At 35.0% G+C, this 24,176-nt stretch overlaps 1 long non-coding RNA gene across 1 annotated transcript; it reads left to right on the forward strand.

Annotated features, from left to right (window-relative positions):
• The first annotated feature begins 17,655 nt into the window (after window positions 1-17,655).
• Window positions 17,656-21,616, forward strand: LOC117687117 (uncharacterized). The gene is made up of 3 exons (XR_010712538.1): window positions 17,656-19,525; window positions 19,710-19,985; window positions 20,847-21,616. It is a non-coding gene; the product is annotated as an uncharacterized lncRNA (long non-coding RNA).
• The last annotated feature ends 2,560 nt before the right edge of the window (window positions 21,617-24,176 follow it).

The raw sequence follows: 24,176 nt of genomic DNA on the forward strand, positions 1-24,176 counted from the left end.
AGTCGCTGAGCGACGAGGATTTTCCGCCTCTCTTTATCCATAAATACTTTACAAACGAAACAAATGTATCAGTAAATGTTTTGTGTCATGGTTAATTTGCATAATCGCACGCGCTATGACGTCATAAAGTCCATCCTTGTATAACACATGGTTTGTGAAAGTGCGCAGTAAGTTTTTGCCGCCGACACGAAATGGCCGAAATGGAGATTAATGTGCCTGACTTTTTAGAATTCTCTAACGAAATTGATGATATAAATTTATCACAAATATGTGAAGCGGTTGAGAATGAGGAGCACACTCTCTTTCCCTCTCTGGTTTTATGAGACATTATTAAATACCCATTTTTGTGTTAACAACAGAAGCAATCATTGATTACAAAAGAAAGAATCGTCAATTTTTGAAATCTTATTTTCACATTCTCTTAATATTGGAAGTCCTAAAAAAATAAGCAATCATAATTTTATACACAACTGTGAGTCTGAACAGTAAATAATTGTTTGCACAAATGAATAACTGCCGAATTGTTTCAACTTTGATACGATCTAATGACTACGCATGGTTTTACAAATTTTGCATTACGTTGTAATGATTCACGTGGAATTTTTAAAAAAGTATCGAGATCAAAAGATAACACTTAAAGTCACCAGGTATTCATTTCTTTACACAATTGATGCGTGTCAGGTGTCTACAAAGTAGATTATATTTTTTTTTACACAGAACTGGGATAACACTTGCATGGTCTGATGAAATCATATATGTAAACACGGAAATTGCTTTATATGCCAAACTAATTTGTAAAATGATTACCAAGTACAATCATATTTCCAAATGTTTTAAATAAAATTTGAGAGAAAGAAAGGATACAAAATAAATATCTTAGCAAAGAATGTTTCAAATGTTAAATATCTCTCTCTCTCTCTCTCGTTAATAAATGAAGTAAAGAAGGAATTTCAGCTGGACTAGGAGTTTATATTTTTTGTTGATCACACGCAATAATAAACTTTATCGGGGAGATGGCACGTATCAAGTGTCCCATACATATAAATGCATACAAAATACCTCAAATTTATAAACCATGTATTTCCGCTGCATTTCATTAAAATGCTTCAACCAAATACATGTAGCAACAATGCACACACGCTTGACTGTTTCATCATGAATCGTATCTTTTAATCTGTTCCCGTGGCTATATCCATTTCTTCTATAGATTATATAAAGGGAAGGGGTAACAACAGCGTTAGGGGTTCATTTTTTGTAGAATTCACGCTAGAGTAATTGTTGTCGAGGAAGGAATAAATGCCGGTTGGTATTTAAATTACCTAAATATCACCCGAGAGATAGAAATGTGCTTACAAAATAAAAGGGAAACTAAGGTTACTCTAATTTGTTCACCATAAAAACATGCATTCATTTTAAGGTTTTTCTTGGCATTTGTGTAGCATAAACATTTATTGAGCCATGTTCCCCCAATTTACTTAAACAGTTCTGTGGACTGTATTTTACATTCAGGTCATGGCGTCTCTATTGTACATCCGACGTATTTAAAGAACAATTGTATAGCCCATTTCTATTTTAACAGGTGTCCTGGTGGTGTTAAATGATTTGCTCGTAATGCTATTTAACGTATCATCTGATTTAAATTGTTGACCGAAGCCTTAAAGCCTACATACATTTCAACAAGATGAAGCAAAATATATATTGATAGCTGGTTTTTTTTATCATTTGATGCAAGATCCTAGTATTGAAGTAGAATGCACACCAGGTTGCAAGCGAGATAACTCGCCCTATTCTCGTTTTCCTATTTAAGGTAGTCCTTTACTCGGCACTAAATAAGCTTAATCATTCAAACAAGAGGCCCATGGGCCACATCGCTCACCTGAGGAACAATAGGTATGATAAAATCAGCTTAATGGAGTCATAATACAAACAATCTGGACAATGTACAATACATGTAGATCCTGTATAAATAAAATCCATTTTCCCCCCTGGATATTTTTTATGTTTATAATCATTAGTCCCTTTTCTAACAGGATTGTTTTATAGTCATATCACATGATGAGTATTGCAGTTCTCAAAAAGATCCTTAATAATTGTTTATCTATGGGATAAAAAGCTACATCAAACTTTGAACCTTCTTGTGAGGCCGAAGAATTGTCCTGGAGCCAAAGTCTTAACAGTTATAAAGAATCATCTGGCTGATTAGTTTCTGAGAACGCGGGGGTGTTAAGGAAGCATATGGGCAATTTAGCGTCTTATTTTGACTGTTATATTCAAAATCGTGAAATTAAATAATTATTTTGAATAAGATAAAAAACTTAGTATTATCCTTTAAAATAGATGCCAGTGCAATAAAATCAGGTAGTACATAACTGCCACATTGGTGCATTATCACGTGACAACTATAAATAGCTTACGTATATTCCTTAACATAAAATGAGGTAGAACAACACTACCCCGCGGTTTCAAAAATAAAATAAACATATCAAGTGAAAGCAAAACTTCTCAGTTTAATCAAAACCGCTGCTAGAATCCTATGTTTTTCCTTATTAAAAAGTTATTTATCCGGTTCTCGTAAAACCGTCCTAACTTTTATATAGTTTGCACGGAAAACGGCAAATTGCATCAAAACAACACACAGCATGGGATTCTAGCAGCACTTTTCAATTTAAGCATTGATCAAACTAACGATACGTATACAATTTCAAGTTCAATATATACGGGGTAGTGTTGTTCTAGTCGGATTTTTATATTGTAAACAACGACAGAGGAAAGCCTGGCCGAGAAATAAAAGCAAATTTACATACCTTTTAGCGAATGATTGATAAAACTAACATCTCCCCCAGTATTCTTATGTTCAATTCTCAATAAATCACACCACAATACTTTATTAGAGTTCTTAGATTAGTTATATTTTGAATATGTTTACAATGCTTTCCGATCAAATTCACACGACATTAAACTTTTAGTCATGACGTCATCAATGTGTAAATCTACGTAATACAAACTAATTTCTGGAAAAAAATTGTCTTCAGTATTTTTTATTTGTTTTTGATCTACGTTTAGTTGCTTACATATTCGAATATGTACATAATAATTAAGATTTGTGATTTCACGGAATTACATGTAACTCAGATTCCATATGCTTCCTTAACACCCCCGCGAAGATTTTAAAAGTTTTACTCTATATATTCCTATGTAAAACTTTAACCCCCCCCCTTCCATGTGGCTCCACCCTATCCCCAGGGATCATGATTTTAACAACTTTGAATCTACACTACCTGAGGATACTTCCACACAAGTTTCAGCTTTCCTGGCTGCTTAGTTTCTGAGAAGAAGATTTTTAAATATTTACTCTATATATTCCTATGTAAAATTTCGACCCTCCATTGTGCCCCACCCTACACACAGGGATCATGATTTTCACAACTTTGAATCTACACTACCTCAGGATGCTTCCACACAAGTTTCAGCTTTCCTAGCTGATTAGTTTTTGGGGACGAAGATTTTTAAAGATTTAAACTAGATATTCTTATGTTAAAGTTCGACCCCCCCCCCCCCCCCCCCCATGTGGCCCACCCACCCCCAGGGATCACGATTTTCACAACTTTGAATCTACACCACCTGAGGATGCTTCCACACAAGTTTCAGCTTTCCTGGCTGATTAGTTTCTGAGAAGAAGATTTTTAAAGATTTACTCTATGAATTCCTATGTAAAACTTCGACCCCCCATTATGGCCCCACCCTAACCCTGGGGTTCATGATTTTCACAACTTTGAATCTACACTACCTGGGGATACTTCCACACAAGTTTCAGCTTTCCTGGCTGATTAGTGTCTCTGAGAAGAAGATTTTTAAATATTTACCTTATATATTCCTATGTAAAATTGTGTCCCCCATTGTGGCCCCACCTTACCCCCAGGGATCATGATTTTCACAATTTTGAATCTACACTACCTGAGGATGCTTCCACACAAGTTTCAGCTTTCCTGGCTGATTAGTTTCTGAGAAGAAGATTTTTAAAGATTTACTCTATAAATTCCTATGTAAAACTTCGACCCCCCCCCCCATTGTGGCCCCACCCAACCCCCGGGGGCCATGAATTACACAACTTTGAATCTACACTACCTGAGGATGCTTCCACACAAGTTTTAGCTTTCCAGGCTGATTAGTTTCTGAGAAGATTTTTAAAGATTTACTCTATATATTCCTATGTAAAACTTCGACCCCCATTGTGGCCCCACCCACCCCCAGGGATCATAAATTTCCCAACTTTGAATCTACACTACCTGGGGATACTTCCACACAAGTTTCAGCTTTCCTGGTTGATTAGTTTCTGAGAAGAAGATTTTTAAAGATTTACTCTATATATTACTATGTAAAACCTCGAGCCCCCATTGTGGCCCCACCCACCCCCAGGGATCATGAATTTCACAACTTTGAATCTACACTTCTTGAGGTGAATTCCACACAAGATTCAGCTTTCCTGGCTGATTAGTTTCTGAGAAGAAGATTTTTAAAGATTTACTCTATATATTCCTATGTAAAACTTCGACCCCCCCATTGTGGCCCCATCCAACCCCCGGGGGCCATGAATTACACAACTTTGAATCTACACTACCTGAGGATGCTTCCACACAAGTTTCAGCTTTCCTGGCTTTATGGTTCATGAGAAGAAGATTTTTGAAAATTTCTCAAATTTTTTAATAATTTCTAATTATCTCCCCTTGAAAAAGGGCGTGGCCCATAATTTTCACAACTTTGAATCCCCTTTGCCTAAGGATGATTTGTGCCAAGTTTGGTTGAAATTGGCCAAGTAGTTCTTGGGAAGATGGTGAAAATGTGAAAAGTTTACGGACAGACGGACGACAGACAAAATGTGATCAGAATAGCTCACTTGAGCTTTCAGCTCAAGTGAGCTAAAAAGCTTTAAATAATAGATATACATTCTAGCAATATATATACCTAAAAAAATATGTTTACATGCTAGTTTTTTGTTATCACCTCTCAGACAGATGTACCCCACAAGCAAAAATTATTAATAATAATGAAATTTGCCAGACGTCAAATTTCCAAAAATTAATTCACAATTTTGTGGAAAATAGCGCTTGATATACAAAAAAAGAGTGTAAAAATATATTTTAACCATATCGCATCAATATATCTGCGCAAATTGTTGCATGCAAGTATGCTTTACAAGCCTGGTATATCAGAATAGAATACAAAAGAATGCAATGCATGCATTGTGTTTGGTTATTTATTACTACTTTATGTATTCAAATCTAAACTCAGAGGATTTATTATATAATGACATCTTATAAAAAGATTTCATAAAATAAATCCTATGTTGACAGATAGCGTTTCATGCTATAAGCTCCAAACCAAGTAGACCCTGATGAAATATTCTGTCAAAATTACATTTTGCTAAAGTGTTCTACTTGGGTATGTCAACAATGTTAGATATTATTAAAACGTTAATTAATGAATGATTAATATCATACGAAATATTTTCGGTTTTAGTAAATGGAAAAGCCGGGGCGGGGCCCATCAAATCAAAGAAGATATAAGCATACACGATATCCTAGAAATTTCGTTATTCATTTTACTTAAACAAAGCGATTTTCTCAACAGTAAACATATTTATCTTTCGTAAATAATACATTACCGTTCTAATTGCTTATAATTACCATAGTTTACAACGTGAATGTAGAGCAAATCAACGCTGGATGTCTTAAACGATATGTTTAAGTGGAACCAATATTGTAACATCCATATTATGACGTAGTGCGATAGAACTATATTTAACCCATCACAACTGAACATCTTTTTCATCAAAATCACAGAAAACACAGTATTCGATTCTCTAGAAAATCTTTACAACTTTATCACGGTATCTTTATGATGTCTGTAGATTTTAAAGGCGGAGAGTGACCTAGAAAATTTACACCCCTACAGCAATTAAGCCGATATGGCAAGAGGAGCAGGGCTTACTCAGAAGCAGTTTAAATTTAGAACTTGTTATCAGCATTGCTTGTATCCTACAAGTGCTCCTTTGTAGCAGACGAAACTGATAAGATTTCACTGCAGTGATTGTTTAATACACTCTACAATCATACATAATAAAAAAACCCAAAGACTTTTATAGTATTTTAAGTATTCAATTCACAGAGATCAAGACACAAATTTTAACATAGAACAGCCATTTGTCTCTTCCATATCCCTTCTCTATAATGATATGTTGGGGCCTTATAAACCTTTTCCCCTTTTTACTGCGTGGTACATTTGGTCTCACTGGATTCGAAAACGGAAGTAAAGGCTCTGTCCACATTTTCATTCCAGTGACAAACAGCCAGAAATGATCTTGTTCTGTAGGCTTGGTCACCGAATGCTATCTTTTTATTCATAGTAATATTAATGCTTTCCACATAGTATGTGTCCTTAGCTAAAACATAATCCTCTGTATATTTGTAGAGGTTGTAACCTGTTGTGACACATAGCAGTAAATTTTCTGAGAATTTGTCTGCAATGACCAGTCTTGATGGTTCCTAATTTTTGTCCTTACATCTCGAAGAATGATGACACTCAGAATGGTTATTTTTGTAGTGTTCAACTATGTTCAGTAAGAGCTTTTTCAATTTTTCTGGATTTTGCTCACATTTTCTTAGTGCCCAGTGGCAGTGGGTCGCAACAGGTTCCAATTTTTACCTTTTAAATACGCTGGTCTACTTGAATTTTTTTTCATTTTTTCTTTGATGGGCTTCACTCCATTCCAAGAATCGTTTTGATTAACCGGGCCTCGCAAATCTTTGACAAATTTGTTAATGGATAGGTTTCTGTCACGAATGTGGACGTTAATGGCTATTCCTTCATCCTCTAGATATTTATAAATTCTCTCTGTTCCAATTTGTTCATGTCTCTGTGAGATGATGTCATCTTGTTTGGTCACATTTTCACACTTGATGACTCTGTGTGTCTTTTCACCATTTGCAACCACACTTGAATTTTTAGCGTTTTTACGCCATCCATGTCAGGCATCGGTCATTATGGTGATTCCATCCTCGTCCTCACCTTGACATCCAACTTCTCCCCACAGAGCCAGGTCACTGCTTTCCTTATATTCTTTGGCGTGATTTTCCACAACTTTGACTAAACGTTTAGGTGACGTTCCAGCTGTCAAAAATATTTTCTGTTCAGTCTCCTTTTCTGGAACTTGGATGTAGGTGTTAAAATCCAGTGGTTCGTGGTGTGCTTCATTTCTTATTTCAAACTTCTCCAAAAATAGTTTCAATGATTTTTCAATAATATCCGCATTATTCACAGAATGATCTACATGTAATTGCCTGACTAATACCTCTCGAACATCTTTGAGTAGTCCAAGCGTCAAAGTTTTCCTTTCTTCATCTCCTGGAATGGATATTTTTAAAATGATGGTGGTCGTTTTTTCGTAGTAGCTTCCATGCTCAGAACTTTACAGAGAGAAAATAATTCATGTAACGTTGTTTTTGGGGATCATTATTGAATGTTCCAATTCAACGGCACTAGGGGTCAGATTATAAACTTATATTTTTTGTGGAATCTTTTTAGTGTTGTCCAAGGCAAACAATTAATTCGTTGAATATCAGATAAGTATTTCCCTTCAATTTTTTTCAGTAGGAAAACAGAAATAAGCATTGGTTTTTCAAACTGATACATGTAAATGTCCCTGGATCATATAACGAAATAGCCCAAAACTGACATCAATGCGGGGAATCTCTCTCAGGAACTGATGATGTCCAGACAGGGGTACTTAAATTTCAACGGATAAGTCTATTTCTCAGCAGGTATCTCTTAATATTTAGAATATTTTTCAATATTTCTGATCAATGTCAAAGTGTAGATTTTGATTCCATTTATTTGAAAAGTGAGATAACTGTGCCAAGTCACAAACCTTGTTGCGCTCCTCTGACATTTGAGGGACATAAAGGTTTAATGAACCATTTTGAAAATTATGCATCAAATTGATAAATCTTCATTTGAAAAAAAATATAGATCAAAATATTAAAATCCCTGTCACATCGGAGCTGCGTCCTCACGGCGATCCCGCTGCGCCCTTAAATAATGTAAAACGCCAGTGTAAACGCAGTAGAGTCTCATACAACGCCGTAGGAACGCAACGGCATCTTCGTCCGTCGCTGTGGAATCGCCTTGAACATTGAAGAACGCCATGCGACGGCGTTCACTTTGAACATGCACAAAGTACGCGCCGTGGCTCGGCGTTCTGATAAACACGCCGTAGGAGCGTAGTGAGATCGCCGTGACAGCGCCGTAAATCGCCGACAGCGCCACAAGAGCTCCGTCGGCGCGCTCAAGGAACGCAGCTAATCGCAGTGATAAGTCAATAGCGCTTGCACGGATACCTCACGGAGTGCTTTGGGATCTCACTGCGTCTCTATTGCGTTCTCACTGCGCATCCACAGCGTTTGAACAAGTTGTTTTTCATTTGGCTGCGTTCACACAACGACCCCAAAGAGCTGTTGCTGCGTTCATCGCGCTCTCGTGACGTTTCTTCTGCGTTTATACCGCGCTCCCACGGCGTTTCTAGTGCGTTGTCATCAAGACAATGAAAACTCGAAAAATGGCTGTTGTACAATAGCAAGCGATGTAATAATTATTAAACAAGATGTAGATGACTATGTAAAAAGTAGCATTTGCTAATATTCCAAGACAATAACAAAGCACCTTTTCATAAAATCAAAACATTTTTAATCATTTATTTACTAGTTGTAAATTCTTGTTTGTTTCCCATACAATTGTACCAATTAATATTAACCTACCAAGAAGTAAAGAACGTCTTGTGCACGCAGTTAGTGCACAGAGCACGCCGTGGACGCGCGGTAAAATCTCCTAGCACGCCATGTGAGCGCGCGGCGGAGACTCGGCGAGAGCGCAGTTAATCGCCAAGTAGAACTCTGTGGAAACGCAGTTACACGCCGTGGGAGCTCTGTAAGAACGCCTAGGTCGTCGTCAGGACGCCACTTGTAAAATTTTCAAATAAAACTGTACACTTTTTCTTAATTTTCCTTGCGATCCTACGGCGATTCCATTAATTTTACAACGTGAACACGCCGTGTGGACACAGCTTGATGTGACAGGGCCTTTACCTATTGTGAAATAAAATAAATGTAATTGTATTTTCTCTTGATTTTTGTTGGTATTACAATGTGTATGAGTATAAACCTAAATCTGAGTAAGGCATCTGCACCAGCAGAAGCTGCTAATGGGCATTAAATCACACTGGTTTAACAAGTGTCCTATCACAACTCTTGAAATTGACATAAGCATGCAGTGGAAATAAGAAAATGACACAGTCAAAAGAAATAACTTTACAAATCATTCTGGTTGGGTTTTTGATAGTGTGGTTGTTAATGAAAACAGTTCATCTGTGGATGCTGAAACACAAACAACAGCAATATCTAAACCTGATTAAGTATCTGATATCATAACACTGAGGAAAACCATGAAGATTATGAACCTTTTAGAATTCAACAAGACGAGAACTTTGATGAGTGTCCGCACTGCTTTTGCAAACCATGCATTACTGATGTAGTAAACAAACAACTTTGGTGGGAAAATGAACCCCATCCAGGTCATGCACGTCGTACAAAAGATTTTGGACTATGATGTACCATCGGAATGTTTGGAACCATCCTAATTACATTCAGAAAAAAATGAGTGTACTTCAGAGAGACCCTAGATATAGAAACTTCGTATATCATCGTAGAGACATCATGCCAAATTGTGTTTTAAAATGTGTCAGAGGTTGGTTTCCAAATCCAGAAAATGTGACCTAGATGGGCCACCTTTAGGAGTGAAGAATAATCAAGTTCAAAGTGATTATTTATATGCCTCCATAAATGTTTTTTTAATGTGCCCGAAGGAAGTGTAAATTTATTGTTTTAATTTTGATTGCTTAAAACATTCTCACATTAAAATATTTTCAGTTGTGTTACAAAATCAAATTTAGTTCACAGGGAATGTCTTCAACTAATTTTACTTCATTGAGGTCAACTTTATTATCAATCACCCTTATGTTTGTTTTAGCTGCACATAGTGTGTGCGGAGTCCCTCCCGCCAAATATCAATAAATCAGACACCAAGTCTGGGAACTTGTAAAAGAAGTTCAATAGAAGTTTATGTTATTTACCTCGGTCATGATTATTTACTCTGAATTTTTTTAACTTTTGCATAGAAATATTTTCTTTACCCAATTTTTTAATAGTTTGTTTAATAATACACGATATAACTATTTAATTTTATGACTGTTGTACAATAGTGGTTTATATAACGAGTTTCCTTTTGAATTGCCTCGGTCCCGATAAAGTTCCCTCCAAAATGAAATTATTGCAGAAAACATCGAAAGGAGTAAAAAAAAACATGGAGGATATTGAATCAATCACAAAGTTATCAACATTTTTATTGGAATATAGAAGAAATGCTGATTAACTAACAAAGTGTAATCCGAGATTCCTCCGACTAACCCCAGCTTTTATATTGTGACGTGCGGGGGAGAGTCAGAGCGGAGGCCATATTAAAAAGTGGGAACTCAGCGACACCGGATGATGTCGGGACTTTGCCTACCTTTTGCAACTTTATTTCGCAGATCTAACTTCTGAGACGCAAGCGGTCGGTTAAGAAATGGTTCTCCTATATATGATTCATTCGTAATACGATGCATTCGCCTATTAAACGGCTCTAACACTGACATCTGACACAGTTCAAACTAGGTCGCATCTCGCATGACGTCAGTATATAAATACACAAAATTCTAATAGGGGTCAAACGATCACGTGATCAACACACATGTGAAGATTTCACGACTGAAACTGGTGATGCTGCCGTATGGGCATTGGAGCCATTTTCGACTGTTGCACTTTTTTATAAATAAAAACTATTAAAACTTTCCTATTGTTTTCTATGACATTCTACAACACTTTCATTTATATTTAAATAGAAATATGACATTATTAAAAGATAATTTTTTTTCTACTCCTTGTTTTGCTTTTCTTTTTGGCGGACTGTAATCTATTTTTGGAAATAAATTGATAAAAATAGATGCCTGCTGTTGCTGCAATGCACCTTTTGAAAAAAAGTGGGGCTTTAAAAGAGTGGGCCTTTTTACAAAGTTTAAAGGTGGGCAAAGTGCTGCAGAAACTTTAGAGAAATGAACATCTAGCAAATTTACATATGTAATGAATGCAGTCTAACTGTAACGTCTTTAGATACAAAGAAAAATAAATTGGAAGAGGTGGAGGTTAAGTTTACAAAAAAAATGAAACAGCCTGCTAGTTATATTTCTACAAAAGTTTTGGCTTCCTCCAGTCACCAATGGACGCCCAAAAAAACAAAGTTGTCTCCACTCATGTAAAACGTACCAGCCCAAAGGCACTTTATAAGGAAAAGATAATTTATATGTATATTTAAGGGAAAAAACTGCATGATTGGATCACATGACATAAAATTATCAGATGTGATATAATATTGATAATAAATTTCAATTTGTAATTGTTATTTCAATATATATAATGCTGTTATATCATAAGCAAATTAACATTTTAGATAACATTGCATGTCAATGAAACTGCTGCCGGAAAAGGAGTGCAATTATTTAGGCTGTCCAAATACCGAAGTGGTTTTCGGAAGCTGTTTAAAGCTAGAAGAGTTACAAAATCATCATCAGTACATGTGATGTGTGACATTATAATACATGAGATTTCATCTTTTTCAAAGTTCATGGACAATGAAAGAAAAACTTGTCATCTGTTCTAAACTTCAGCTGGTACATAATTATAAGGTAAGAGGCTCTGTCCAACAATATTAACTTTTGTAACTGCTGCTGTAACCAAAAAAACACCAAAAAACACTCTCAGAAATCTGCAACCAAGAAGAAGGGAAAGATGACCATATCCCTTTTTTCAATAATTGGATCTATTTTATGCATATTTGCAGAAAAAAGCCTTAAGCCAATTGCCAGTATTTCTGGTAAAATGTTGTTAAATTAATTAGTGCCATTTTAAGTTATCAAACTAAGTTATTAAGATTCATCTGTCGAAGGAATCCTGTTTTCTTAATTACGTTATAGCCATTGTACTGCAAAGCCTTTGTGTCAATCAATTTCTTTCTGTCGAAAATGAGTTATTTTTCTCTCACGGATATTTGGAACAATAGATGGCAAGAATAACTCAACACCAGGACAAGGGACGTCATAAGGTTTTTGTCCGACTCATCAGTGTGTTTCTTTCCCTAAAGAAACTCATTCTGATCAAATAACAAATTTCAAATCGGGACTGTTTATGGACATTTTAGAATTGCTGAATATGGAAAAAACCCGAACAACACCATTAAAACCTAAATCGGATGGTAGATCGAGCCAATCAAACAGTTCAAAACATATCAGATCATATTTTTATATTTCGTTATAGTGATTTTTGAGATAGTTTTCGGTTTGATTTTGTCATTTTGTCATGCAACGAGATTGGGACACTTGTTTATCGGTTGTGATGTTGTCTTATGTACAGATCTTCTGTACATGAGGCAACAGAAGTATCACCTTCATGCTTTGAAAACAAATATCTGTCTCTAGATTTAATATTTGGGAAAGTTCAACATCAGAATCAAACGCAATTGGCAAGGCAAATTAGAAATGTGCACGAATACGCTAGACCAAATCTGAAAATTACTGCAGAAACAATGAAAAGGAGATATGACAAAAATATTAATTTTCATGAATATCACATGGGTGATGCTGTGCTGATACATAATCCAACGTGAAAGGAAGGATTGTCTCCTGAACTGCCACATCATTGGATTGGACCATTTGAATAAACATTTCTAATCAATATTATACTAATGATAGGGTGTTTGTTTGTTAAAAATAATACGTGTAAAAATTGCAAGTTGTATTTGTAGGTGGCAAACTATTTGTGAACAGTTTAAGCGAGGAAGCCTGTATGCAGTAAACAGACATGTGCAAGACCAGCAAAGTGGATTTAGGTTTAAATTCACGACTGTGGAACAATTTTAGCGAGGTAAGATCAAGAACACGAAAAATGTCGAAAAGGATTTCCCAACCTGGTGGTCAATGTTAACAATCGTTCATCAGGAAAGTTAGCAAGAGAAGAAATGAAGAAGCGGTATAAGAAATATTCCGGTGCAAGTTACCAGACTTTGTAGTCCAAGACCGATGCCGTCATCTTTAAAAATCAAATCAAGATCTCCTTTGATGAAGTTTCTATTGATGAAGGGGACGATCGATTTAAGAAAGAAGAATAATAGCTTCGAAAGATTGCAAAAAGAAACCGTTAAAATAGATGTAGGAGATCATAAATTCAAATCGACTAAGGCGGCCTTAACCAAAATACCGTCGAAACTGTCAAAATTTGATAACATTGAAATCTGCAAACGCGCCTACATATTTATTGGATTGTAACCTAAAACATTTAAGCCTTATCCTTAATTTCTTTCGAAATGATTTGGAGGGCAGACGTCACGACCAACATTTATACAGCTTTTTGACCAGCTGAGAACCAGTAAGTCTGACTTCTACGACACACTGATATATGACACTTGGTAACTTAATTTAGGACTGTCTAGGTGTTTATTGCTAATTCTTTTGAAATTATATTAGGAAGTAAGAATGTTTATTGTTACAAATTTCAGTTGTTAAGGTCATATTTGCTACATGGCCCAACAAAGAAGCACAATTTCTGGGCGTTTCCACTTTGAGAGTATTAATAAACAAGCGTATAGTAGAACAGTGGCAGCATTGAAATATGCCCCACGCTACAAGAGAAGCAATTAAAGAATAAACCATGGAAGTGCGCAAATGGTATTTCTAAAAGGGTCATCTTTTTCTTCAAGAGTAGTACCTGTTGACGACTGCCATAAAGATAACATGGGAGGTGCTGATGACAGTTACCGCTTTGACAGAAATGGATGAGTACCGAAGTACCATCTCATCTATGACCTCTTCATGAGATCAGTCTGGAATGGTTCTACCATCCTGACTTCGTCCTATTAAGCCTACAACAGTCCAAAGTTCAAATAAGGATGAGTCCAATGGAGAGAACATTATTGTAAATGTACCATCCCTGACTACGCTACTGCAAGAGACAGCAGTAAACCATCACTGTAGTAGCCATTAAAATAAATTTGGCCGTTTCTAAGCGGCAAGGACTGTGAACAACAGGCCCTTGCTTGTAAGATCAGATCAAGTGATGTGAAAACTGTAGCAACCAATAAAGGAATCCATCAGACCGGAGACTAGAACCTCAGCGAGGCCCTGCTACTCGGCTGTCTAAAAACAAAGGTTGGAGTGCAGCTCACGAGCTTCTCCGAAATATATGACCTTTTTCTGGCTTATTTTAACGATTTTGATATTTAACTGTCAGGAACCCGTCAAAACCGGCGCCATTACGAAAACTGGAAATCTCGCCGCATCCAACTGGAGGCAGCATTCGCGGCTCGATTTTAAATACTTGCGAATCGTATCAAATATTTAACTCACAACTAAACAATAAAACAAGTGAAAAGCTGTCAATGTAACAGCAAACCGGGTTTTCTTTTAAGTGAACTGTATCCATAATCCATGTCTACCCGTATCCAGTGAAATGGAGTACCCTATATGCAACATTTTGCCAAAAAATGACTAAGTTCAAAAGCTGGTATTTTTTCGATAAAATATCAGAAATCAAAATCCTAGCAATATGCACACCTCTTTTATAAGGGCAATTGATCTGCAAAAGAACAACTTCCTATATTGAAAACTGTAGGAGGAGTTATCCGTACAATGAGGGTACCCTTTTGGCAGCCTCCCGCCCGCCATTTTCACCATTTTAATAACCGGATTTTTCCGTTGGAAAACCCGGTTAAAAATGAGGGCGCAATAAACGATGGATGCGACATGTGGATGTTGTGGAGGGGAGTTTTTGAGGAAGGCTAAAGGGTTCCAACGAACTTCTATTCACGCTAAAACAAAAAAGAGTGTTAGGTACGGTAACAGGGTTTGATAAATAGAAGATATTCAATATATTTTCAGCATTATGTCAAAGCGTAAGATAAATCCTCAGTCATTTTGTATAAGCTGTTGAAATGAAGGCTAACAGATAACTTCGACGTTGTATAATGTTGATTGTTTATAATCAAAAGAATTAATATAGAATTTGAAGAGTTCTTAAGTGCTATATCATAAAAAGGACAACCACAACACGAAGATTTTTTAACAGCTGTTTAAGAGTTCTTACAAAACATCTTCGTATTGTGTATGAAATATCAAATTTAAAGGGAAAGGTCAGGTATAACACATCTCTAGTGAAATAGATAAACAAAAGTTTGTTTAAAACATCCACCATATACTTTATCTCATGATCTCATCTTAAGCCATCAAACTTGGTTTAATTATCTGGTCAGTGTTAAATTTCCTGCAAGCGCATGGAGGCTGTCATGATAGCATCTCTGTGACGTCAGCATACCACTTCGATAAACTGACCCACTTATTGTATAACATAACTCTGCAAGAATGGCGCAAGAAAATACATTTGGGAGAGTACCTTATGCATTTAAATCTGAATATACTGAAGAAGTTGAAAATCTGCCTGCCAATAATAAATCATTAAGTCCAATTATTCCAACATTAGAGGAATGGTGTTCCTGTAGACAGTTTGAGGTCATGCCCACTGCCGAGGAATGCATGTGTTGTAAACATTGCGATTATACAATAGAAAATATGGGAGAGATAGGTTGTATAACTGACCATGACCAATTTGATCTTCTAATTCTTAATCCAGATGTTCTTTCCATTACTATTATTCAATTTATGATGTTTAAGAAACAACAAGGATGTGTAACTTCCCTAGACACCGACCACACATGTGAACTGATAAGAACTGTGAATGGGGTATGCTGACATCACAGAACATTTGGAAGTTATCGGGATGCTGCGATAAAACCCGATGATAAGCCACAACATTTTTAACTCTCAACAGTGGAGAGCATCAAAATGGCAGCTCCCATGACTTTGTCAAACTTTGATATTCAATCAGTGATTGTTGCTGAATTATGATCATGTTAAGAAGAATTTTGTGGTTGACATTATTTTTATGGTAAATATAAATATTTCAACTCTTATTTACTTTTGCCTGACCTTTTCCTTAAACAAATGAGTTGCAAAAAAGCTATTTAAATGTATGTCAGAAAGTGCAAATTGAATCTACTTTATCACTATAAGTTTCTTCAAAATGCGACAAAAAATAAACATAAAACCTTTTAAAAAATGTCTTGTTTTCTTTGAAATACATACCGACAAAAAGATACAATTGACATACTTTTAGCATGGGAGTGTATATACATGTGTATGTATACATCTATATTTTAGTTATTTACATGGACTAAAACCAAATAAGGTTATATCATGTATATTAGGCCTCACCGTGTAAATTTTCAGCAAGTCATCTTTTGTTCATTATGTGGATTATTTTTTGTTAAAATCAGTTGAATGAATAATAAATTTTAATTTAATAGTGTGGCTGGTGTCTTGCAAGACCACTTCAACATAGCTGTGACCCCGGGAAGAAATACTTTTCTATGTTATCAATGCACGAATTTGTTGTCATCACTTCCCGAGAAGAAACAAGCATATGCAGATGTTGAGGAGAGACTGCGGAAAGTGTGGGTCCCAGGAACCCAAGTCAGAAATTTCAACTCCAGGTTCGAGTCAGAAAATATCAACTCCAGGTTCCAGTAAGAAGGTTGTTAAGAGACAAAGGGTGTCCCCAAAGATTCACAGAGTGCTTTTTTTACCACGAAAGATACTCCATAAATCTTCCTCACAGACAGCAAGTTCATTAAAATAACACTGTGATATAGTCATGTAAAAAAAAACTTGAACAAGATTGACAGTATACATTACTAATTAGTAAAAGGTAGTGGAAACTGTACATCACCCAGGAAATTATCAGTTGTACTCAGTAATTACATCTACATGATGTGGTAGAAATATCTCGAAAGGGGGGGGGGGGGGTAGTGTTTAATGGACTTCATAATGATAATGTTGGTTAAAAAGAATATTTTTTTGGTCACAAGCAGATAGCAGTATCAGTTAACAACACCCCTATTGGAAGAGCAGTGGAAGACCTCGGCTGACATTGGACCATTTCCAGAATTTGGACCAAAGGACATACGTGCACACTGGAAGCGAGTACAAATACTAGCAGAGGAGTTTTGGAAAAGATGGAGAAACGAATATTTACATACCATCTAGGTAGGAAGACCGTCCAAACTTGAAAACTGGGGATTTCATCCTAATGAAGAACAGTGGAAATGCGCGTAATGACTGGCCTATGGGCATTGTGAAAAGAACATTCCAAAGTGATGATGGTCGCGTCCGGAAAGTCGAGATATGCGTTGTGAAGGACGGTGTACGCATTACATATGTGAGACCGATTTCAGAACTTGTCACGCTTTTGGAAGTGTAGCGACATTACTGGACACTTATATCTGTAAGTTATTTTCTTGATAAGAGTGCATTATTACAAACAGTTAATTTGTTTTAAAAAGTAGTGATTTCTAGTAGAAATCAGAGGGGGGGGGGGGGGGGGAGGGTGTAGTGTTCGGAAATATCCCTCCCCGGTTTTAATTTTTGTTTTTTTGTTTGTTTCCACCAAGTCTATCTGCACAACGTGATTTTTACAGTTGGCGTGTTTTGTCCCCTCATGGAGGAAGTTCTGTTGCCATGTCTTCTTTTTGTGTAATAAATGATTGAGTACTCTTTAAATATTATGTACGCTGTGTGTAGTTTGTAAACATTCTGTATATTTTGTCATTTCAATCAGCTGTATTTGTAACTGGGTCATCGTTAATATGGCGGACAATTTCGGTCATTACGGGCCGCCGGAAGGCGGTCCGTTATTTGATACACATTTAAATATTGTTACTGCGTTTCTGCGGGATAGTTCTTTTTTAGTAGAATTAATACTATGCTTATTTTTATGAATTAAAAGTAAATTTGCATGTAGAAATATGTTTTATGCCTATTAGAAAATATCACATATTTTTTGTTTTACTCGTAAAAGAAAAGTAGGTCATACTTAGTAGATTGACGTATTTGGCGCCTTTTTATCGAGACTATAATCTATTCGGAAAATTTCGGAGTTCTTCATTCTTTTCAAAATGGTATATGGTACATACTAAAGACATGAAATACTAAAGACCTGAAAGTCATTCAATTTTATATAAATGATATATTTGAATTTCTATGTGCCGTGTCAAATAAAATGACTTTGCATGTGTATTTATTATATTTCCATGTAAAATGTGGTAGAAAATATCATTATATCAATTATTTACGCAAGAATACTAGTATGACAGAAATGAAAATTTGAATTGACTGGAAAATTTGAACTAATCCATTTTCATTTTATTAGGAGGTCCCTTGAAATCATATATTAAACTAATGCATTAAGTTTTCATTCAATACAATGCAAAAAAAAAACCAAAATGGTTTGAAATATATAATTTCCAAGAGAAATTTCAAATGATGAGTTGAACTTTGTATTAGAGTAATGTACAAATCAATGTGTTCTCCATTACTTCATACTATGGCAATGATCATACACTTGCCGTTAGAAATGCTTACAGTAACGAAATCGATTCTTTATGATAATAGTAAAATGTTAAACTTCAAAACAAGTTGCTTAAAGTATATTAGAATTTACCATAAAAATTAGTATAACCAACTCTTATTTTCTTCTTTGTGGTGTGTTTTTCTGTAAACAACCAATGATTCATTCCACCAATATATTTTTTGCGGCCCATTTGACGCTTGCGTCAATGTGATTTCTTGTTTTTATGTATAAACGCAGCAAATGGTGTAGAGTAATTTGTCATTGTTTTTATCCTAAAAGTCTGTTAACGATTCCTAACTACAGCTTTAATAAGACTAGTCAATATTGTCAGTATTTTATTATGAAATTGTGTATTGATTTTGTCTAAATGTGTGTTATCTTATTTGTAGTTTTTTACCCTCTTCCGAAAGGTTTGTGCTAAAATAAAGCATAAAACAGTACAGAGGTGATGACTTGTTCAAAGGAGCTGTTTAAATCCAGACCAGTTTCATTAGTGGTAGGCTATACCTTATGATAAAAACCCCCCAATGTAAACCGAGTTTTTGTATCATCTTTATTCCCAAACTTGTCAGGAAGCATGTTTGCAAATATTTATCCGATAATATTTGTTTTAAGATACCATGCAATAACATAAGTTGATAATGAATTTATGTATCTTTACTTTGAAAATGTGATGGTATTTCTTTGGCACAATATATGGATCAAATGTGGAACCTTTGTCTATTATTGGTGGATGTCTATTATTGGTGGATATCATCATTGCCTCCCTAACTAGGAAGCAGTATCATGCCAGTGTATCTAAAAAGTGGAGATAAATATCCTTAGTCCCACTCGTAGGCACCATACTGAGTATGATAATGCACAATAAAAAAGTAAGTGGTGCCGTGATTCAAAAGATGAATTCACTGGTCATGTGGCTAGGTGGTTGTAAAAGAAAAGTACGCTGATTGTAATTGTTTAAATTTTTTATTGCATTCATAATCTTTAATACACTAGGCAAGAGAAATTTTATTTCAAATATTGTATATTTTTTTTCTGGGTGTTTGATGCATTTAGCAAACTGGGATGGTGTCATGGGATTTCAGCAACACGTGATTCCATTGATACATTCAGACAGGAATATGACCACAAGGTCCTTGACTGGAGGAACAGGATTACTGCTTGACTGGAGGAACAGGATTACTGCTTGACTGGAGGAACAGGATTACTGCTTTACAAATAGGCGTGTAATGGCAAATTTTGTTTTTAAAAGTTATTGTTCAAAGTTTGGTTGGGGTGGAGTAAATGAAGAGTCGAGTGATGCTACTAGATGTTTATTGGATAAAAACGCTTGTGAGTCACATATTATTTATTTAGAACTTTTAGCTGGGTTTAATACCATAAAAGTACCTTTCAGACAGTCAATATGGGGTAGAAGAATTACTAGTAAACCTCCAGTTGTCTACTCACCTTGAACCAGTAACTAGCATATTTTATTATTTTTATGCCTTATGTACATAGTCTGTTTTTATATTTTTCTTTATTATTCATTAAATAATTATAGAGTTAATTACATTTTTGTTTAGTATGTCTGGATAGCATAACATAACTGATACATAGACGTAAAATTAAAGTTTAATTATAAATTACTAGTCACATCTAGATTGCTGGTTGTTTTGTTTGTGTTTCTGAGTTGTTTTGTTTCCTGCTCTTGACATTAATCTTCAGGTTAAACTGTATTTGAACTTTATTGGATAAAGGATTGTTATGTGTTTTAATTATTAAGACATGATGGTATCTTCTAATAAAATTATCTAGAAGTCAAAACAGTACATAGATATTTTGAATATCTAGTATCAGTAATACATAGATACGAATCATTGAGAGTTTAGCATTCTTAGATTAATACTTTCCGTAGATGAACCTTAGTTTATCTCACTTGTACTGAACTAGAAGCAACCCTAGGGTTTTTCATATTGTTTATCTATAGGGATAGATGCATTTAGGCATCTTTTATTTTAGATGTTTTTCTATAGGAGAAAACATACATTGAATAGATAGCTATTGAATTACCCTTTATATAGTACAGTTTACAATAAAGTCTTAGAATTTTAGATTTTATCATCAGTTATTTCGGAGTAGGTTATTTACAATTGAGAAATGCTTGCAATTCTATCATTAATCTGGGTTGTCCTATTATTCTTTTATTTTCAGCTAGGATGGCCGATGTTTTAGAATTATCAGTTGAGCAAGAGGAGATAGAGGAGCTCATTGGAACATCTTTTCCCAGGGAGTGGCCCTCAGATGGACAAGCGTGTTCCATCCCTAGCTGTCCATCTGAGGAGCACGTATTTCACAAGATAGGATCCTACAGGGCCCACTTTATTAAGTACCATAAGGAATTTGTGCCTGTGTATTATTGTTCAAAGGAAGGATGCTCCTTCAGAGCTTTTAAAATTACGCCCATCCGTAAACATTGGAAAAAGAAACACCCAGGAGTTCAGGGGTGTATTTTGTGCCGAAACATTAAAAACCCAAGATACTGTGATCCTGGACAGATAGTTATGCCCTTGCCTACTATACATGGGGACGCCAGGGACAGGGCAGCAGAAGCCAGACGTCGAGCATCAGCCTCTACTACACCACTATGTAATCTCCCAAGATGTTATAGCGCTAGGGACATGAAGCCTCATCACTTTTGACATTATTCATTATGTAATTAAACAAAATTTGTGATTTTGTTTATTTAAAGGGGAGAGGAATGTAACAAATTTGTTTATTTTCAATTTACAGTTGGCATTTTTCTTAAAGTTTTTACAGTTTAAACAGTTTATTGTCATTCTTAAGGTTCAAATACTTACTGTTGATCATTTAATTCTTTCTACTCTCATATTTTGAACAAGTTAAAAATTATCCTATTTATAGTTACACTTCTACAGGAAATAGTATCAGTGTTGTCACTTTTGCCTAAGTTATCAAGTTACCTGTTCTCTGATTGGCTTAGTCTAGTTTCTGTGGTTTTCATTGGTTTAAATTAGTGAATAGAATACAGGTATATGTAAGAGAGTGTTCGGTCAGTTTTCTTTACTTGGGTTGGGGAGTGATTACCTTATGGTAAGTCTCCCTTTCTATTCTTGGCACTTAAAGCTGCTTGGTCCGATTTTTTTGTAATTACAGTATCAAAATGTTTTCCATACAAATCATTTATCTTAGAAAGTTATGGACTTTCTCCTATTTACACCAGCAGAATCAGTCTCCTTTCAAAGTTAGAAATATTCAAAGTAAATAAAAATAATTTCTCTTTGGGCAAACGAAAAAACAAACCAACTTGCATCACGGGAATGTTTAGAAAAGGAAACCGCTTGGTTTCGTCCCCCGAATGATTGGGGTTCTTCAACCCGCATGCTATGCATCGATTGTAAAGAAAGCAGACTTTGGAAATATTAGCGAACAAAACGTACAAATGTTTATTTGTAATTTGTCTGATCATTTCGACCTTTATTTAAAGCGATGTCAAAGTCGTAATACAACCATACCCGTCTCGTCGTCAGGGGTGAAATTTAACATGAGGCGAAATAACGCGGTACCTTTTAATGTCGTTTGTTTTGTTAGCAAATTTTATACGTATTTTTCTTCATTGAATTTTGGCATAATTGACGGGTAGAACTACTGCAATGTCTATTATTATACATATACTAAGCATAGCCATCGTTTAAAAGCGGGCATAAAATTTGATATAAAATCGGACCAAGCAGCTTTAAACCTCTTGGTTTTACAGCTATGAATAGATTAAAGTTAGGTTTAGCATAATAAAGCATGATTTATGTAGAGTTAGGAAGTTAGGATTTAGTTCATTTTTGTAGGGTTTAAAGCATTGTTTTTATGATACAGATTTTTCTTAAGGTTTGGAGTGTAAGTTTAGATAGGTTTTCCCTTTCCCAGTCCTGGTTCAAGGTGTTGTAGATAACCTTTTTTTTTGTTTAAAAGGAGGATTATATTAGTCATTTTTACATTCATTTGTCATAGAGGAGAAATTTGATATTTATAGAGATGTAGCTCGTTCCTTATTCATCGTTCCTCGTCTGTTATTATTAAATCTATTTCAAGATTCTCTGGTGGCCCAGTAGGAACATATTTTTATTTTTGGCAATTATTTGGCATTTTTGCATTTTCTTATTTTTTTATTTATTGTAGAATTTATTAAATTATCAAATATCCATTGTAATATCAGTTCATTAAAAATTCAGATTATACATGGTTTCAGATTAATTTTCCCTTTGAGTACTTCTGTTTGTAAATTTCCATATTTTTGTCTATTATTATAAAATTCTTGTTGCTATCCTTGACTTAAATCAACTCTATAAACATTAATAAATTGTGTTAAATCTTACTGGTGTTTTCATTACAAGTGTTGACCATAGTTCAGGAATCCCCTTACCTGGGTTGATTTTTAACTGAGCCAGTATATGACTTTAGAGATACTTTGATCACAAGAGTTATTGCCCTTGTCGTACTGGTTCCGGTTACACTAGCATGCCATTCCACAACTATCTCAAAGCAACAATATCTAGCAGGCTACATTTTTTTATATAAGGAAAAATTAATATCTTTAAGAGTTAATATATTACACATTCAATTCTCAAAATGTAGATGACATTTAATATACAATAAATTGCTGAATACCAGCGTAAACCTTTAAAAGGAATACTTGTCATAAATGGAGGAGATTTTTGTCTACTAAAGGAATCTCTGTACGACATAACATTTCTTTCAGTAAGAAAAATGTTAAATCGTACGATTATTTATTCAACCAAGTTTTATAATATGTGCAATTGATGCATCATTTATATTATAAAAAGGGTTTATATTTTCATCGTTTGAACATAGTTATACTAAGTAAACTATTCACTTAAAGAGGGATTTTAGATACGCAACTATGATCGAATCAAAAAAGTGATATTAACATTACACAAGTTAACTTCGATTTTCTTCATAAACTTTAGTAACTCGTGCGAAAATATTTCAGTCAAGTTAATATACGCATTTCTGTGTTTCAGGTCATATGGTTAGGGCAATATGCAAGTATTCCTTTTAAAGGAATTATCGGCAATAATGATATATATATATATATATATTGATAGCAAGAGGCAATCAACATGATCAGTTTGATGTCAAATACTTAAAAAAGTACTGTATTTTTTTTTTTTACAAAATATAGAATATTTTGAATCTGTACACCATAATTTCATCATTTTAAACCGTCAGGTGTCAGGGGATAGTTTTTTTGGTCGAGGAAATGTGAGGCAGATAGTGCTCATATAACTGTCAACTAAAAATCCATATGACAATTACTAAGAACATAATTTCTTTATCAACGTATATCATCTATCATAACTATTTTCAGTGTAAATAATATATTATATTTTCCTCAAAGCGCTTTGCAAAAATGTCACAACATCGTTACGTTACGATCTCAATCTTTAAAACAGTATTTTGGAATAATTATTAAATAATTGAAACTTGACCTTGGTCATCTTCAACATA

This window comes from Magallana gigas, chromosome 1 (assembly GCF_963853765.1).
Source record: "Magallana gigas chromosome 1, xbMagGiga1.1, whole genome shotgun sequence".
Taxonomy (NCBI): Eukaryota; Metazoa; Mollusca; class Bivalvia; order Ostreida; family Ostreidae; genus Magallana; species Magallana gigas.